We start from the raw sequence: 4,144 nt of genomic DNA, 5'->3' as shown, positions 1-4,144 counted from the left end.
CAGAAAAAAAATAAAGACAGGTAGACTTCAGCAGAGGAACATATTTCATGAGCACACTGTGAGTTCTTAATTAACGTATTATAACTGAATTAAATGGGTAAGGATTAACTTTACTAATTATTCCCTTTATAATCTAGAGCATTAAAAGATTAGTTAGTCAAATAGTTCTCTTTAAAATCTAGAATATTAGAATCACTTGGGAAGCTTTTAAAACTACAAATCTATCTTCTAAAATTCATTAATTCATCCAATATTTATTTAGCATTTATTATGTTCTAGTCACATTGTTAGGTGATACGGAGATAAAAAATAGATGATGCATCCCTTCACAGAACTCAATCTAGTAGGGGAAAAAAAAGTTAAGAAAATTAACTTTTATAATAAAAATTATAGAATTTTAAAATGAGGAGTTTAGGAGTATAAAGAACCGATGTGATATTTTAAGCAGTAAAACAATATAAGATTTATTGTAAGAAGAGAACTCTGACTGCTTTGTTAAGAATGAATTGAGGATAGGTATTGGTGAGAAAGAAAGCAGGTAAACCACTTAATAGACCATTGCAATAGTTCAGGTAAGATATGATAGAGGCTAGGAAAAAATGGTGTGAATATTGACAGTGTTCTGTCCATGCTCTATGGCCTCCCAAATACTGACAGTCACGAGTGATGTGAAGGGGTTCCTTTTTCTTCTAACTCCCACTCTTATTTTGCTAATTGGAGATACCAACCTAAGACTGGAGGGTGGCAACAGAATGAGGTTAGATATTTATTTCCTCTGCTCCTTTTTGCCTTAACTTCTCCTGCTCTTGTATCAAAGGCCATGGCTTAGTCAGACAGCTTTCACCATAGAGCTATTCTCACTAGTTTCCAGTAATGATTCCTTCTCCTTGTCACTTCAGACTGCATCATCAACAGCTTCTGTTGATCCTAGCCATGAAGTCTTGAAGTATTTCTGGTTGGTTTCCACAAATCTTACTATAACTTTTATTTTTACTTATTTATGTATTTATGCATGTATGTATGTATGTATGTATGTATGTATGTATGTATGTATGTATGTATTTTACCAAAACTAGGTTTTAGTGATGAAATTTATAAGAAACAACTACAGTCACTGTTTTTTTTTTACCCATTCCCCTCTCCCCTTAGGCAACAATCAGCATGTCCTCTGTATCTATGGATTTGCTTATTTTTTGTTTTGTTTATTCATTTTTTAATATAAGTGGGATCACACTTTTAAATATGTTTTCATTAAACCTTTTCTTCATATTATCCACTTTGAGTCTTTGAGTGGGTCCCTCTTTTCTGGTGGGACACTGAATGATATATGTAGTAATTGTGGAGAAGAGATGTGAACATATTTACGTACATTTGTTCAACAAAGAGGGCAGGACTTAGTGATGGTTTAGAATTGGTAAGTAAAAAAGAGATAGGTAAGTAAAAGATAGGTAAGTAAAAAAAGGTAAGTAAAAAAGAGATAGCAAGGATGATTTTCAGATTTCTGGCTTGACCAGTAAGTGAATGAAAGTTTTTTTGTTTTTTTTTGTTTTTTTTAAGAAATGAGGAGACTAGTGGAGAATCTGGATGGGATGAGAATGGGTCTATATTTCTGTCTGGGTCATATTGAGTGGACTGTTAAGCAGACTTTTTGAAATTAGTCAAAAGATGGAAGAGGAGATGAAGATGTGAATACATATATTGTCAAGGTGAGAGGGCATCAATGGTATTTCAGTGGGGTGCCGAAATGAACATACAGCAGGTCCAAGTCCTCATGGAGGTTATGGTCTACTGGAAAGAAGACTCAAAAAATAAACTACAATGTTGAATTAATGCTACACTCAAAAAAAGTACAGAAGGATATAAGATAATATAATGAGAAGATAATCTGTTTTAGAAGTTGAGAGAAATGAAAGTTCAAATTATGTCCTGATAGAGATCTTGACTAGGTGAAAAGAAGGATGCAGAATATTCTAAGCAGTTGAAACAATGTTTGTTATAAGTCCCTGTGGAAAAAAATAAATGAGTTCATTTGAGAAACTACAAAGTGGCTAGTGTGGCTGGAGATTAGTGAGCAAATGAGAGAGTAATATAAGATTAGGTTGCTGAGGTTGACAGACCAGATTATTATTAGGTCATTCCAAAGATGTGTCTGTTAGGTTCCGACTATTAAGATACTATATGCTGTCGAGAGATAAAGCTGCTTAACTTTAATACAAATCTTAAAATGACCTTGGCTGTCATGAGAGCTCCACTATCAGGTCTTACCCCATACACACAGGATAAAACTGGCATAATCAATATTGTTCAAATGATTTTACAATTGGACCAATTATCTATTGTGTGGTAAAGCACTATTAGGTAAGAACATTGGTAAATAAGAAAGAATGTATTTCGTAAATCACAAGGAAAATAAACACATACAAATCTAATATTTATGTATGTCCTCATACCTTGAATTGAACTTCACAAAGTGGACATTTTGTTGTTGTTGTTTTTTCCTTTATGTATCCTTTCTCTTGTATGAATTACTACATGTTCAAAATAAACCTATCATAGAGAAATCTTGGGAAATAAAATCCTGAATGTTACTTAATGTTTATTTTGGAAATTCTCACTAAGACTTTAAAACTAAAAACTTAATTACCCTAGTCTATTTGCTAAGGCTAGTACTTTTACTAGTATAGTGAAAAATGTTTATATTTGGACCCCAGATTGTCTGGAGTACTTATTCTGGTACACATAAAAAACACAAAATGAACAAATTATAGTTTCGTTCAAGGGTTAAACATTTATTCTTCAAATCAAGGAAATAATGTTAAGAATATTTTCAGTCTACAGCCATGCCACCCTGAACAAGACCGATCCCATCTGATCTTGGAAGTTAAGCAAGGTTGGGCCTGGTTAGTACTTGGATGGGAGACCATCTAGGAAGACCAGGTGCTGTAGGTGTAAAAAGTAAAAAATAAAGGATTGTAAGCTGACAAGATCCTTGCAGTCTATGAGGACCATAAAGAGTTGCCTTGCCTAAAAAAAAAAAATTAAAATTTTTTTTTCAAAAATAGCTAACTCTTTCATATAGTGCTGCCATATGCCAGTCACTGTTCTAAGCTCTTTGTATATATGTTAAATCATTTAATTCTTGTAACAATACTATGAAGCAGGTACTCTTATTATCACCATTTTAGAGATGAAGAAACTGAATTACAGGTGATTACTTAACTTGCCTGAAGATGCACAGGCAATAAGCTGTAGAATGGAATTCAAATGAGACGGTCTAGTTTTGAATCCACAATCTCAGCTCTCACTAGCTGGAGACATGTAAACTATTATATTATTGAATAGGTCTCCAGTCAAATTCTTGTCAGAGATCTTTTATTTTTTGACAACATCAAAGAATCTTATGCATGTTTTAAACCTATCCATGTTATAGAGATTCATGAAACAGGTCATATTTCTAATAACTAAGAATAAACATGTCACTGTACTCAGGTAAAGTGTTATTCATATCACTTTTTTCTTTTCAGTTTAAATACCTATATAATAGAATTGAGAAACAATTTAGAAGCACTTGCTGTTTTGATCTGAACATTTGTTAGTAAAGTAAAGTATAAAACTTACCCTTACTAGAGTAGATTTATCTATCTTTTAAATGATGGAGAGAAATCTGGAAAAGAAAAAAAAATCTATCTATCTATTTATCTATCTATCTATCTATCTATCTATCACCTATCATCTACCTATCTACCTATAATCTATAATCTATCTATAAATCTTTCTATCTATATGTCTCCCCCACACACTTACTCAAATGTTAGAATCAAATAAAATCTGAATTTAGTGAAGATTTCTGAATATTTGGCTACTTATTTTTGAAAAAATAAAATTTCAATAATTCTCTAGAGTTGTTTCTAAATTTTAAAATGTCTTTGTATACCATAAGGCATATAACTCCATTTTGTAAGATTTTTATCCTGTCAAGATGATTCGTTCTGAAAAGCGTCTGAGGGTCTATAAGCCACCCACCATTTTAATAACTAATTGTTTGTTCTGCATGTCAGAACAAAGTCACTTTGTCCAACTTGGAAAGTTTCATTTTGTATAATTATAAATTTTACTCCCTAACTGTCATTATTATAAATTGATC

At 32.1% G+C, this 4,144-nt stretch overlaps 1 pseudogene; it reads left to right on the top strand.

Annotated features, from left to right (window-relative positions):
• Positions 1–2,830: 2,830 nt before the first annotated feature.
• Positions 2,831–2,949, top strand: LOC112470859 (annotated as a pseudogene).
• The last annotated feature ends 1,195 nt before the right edge of the window (positions 2,950–4,144 follow it).

This window comes from Pteropus alecto, unplaced genomic scaffold (assembly GCF_000325575.1).
Source record: "Pteropus alecto unplaced genomic scaffold, ASM32557v1 scaffold3, whole genome shotgun sequence".
Taxonomy (NCBI): domain Eukaryota; kingdom Metazoa; phylum Chordata; class Mammalia; order Chiroptera; family Pteropodidae; genus Pteropus; species Pteropus alecto.
Note: the sequence above shows the minus strand (reverse complement) of the source record. Positions and strands in the feature narration are given on the sequence as shown.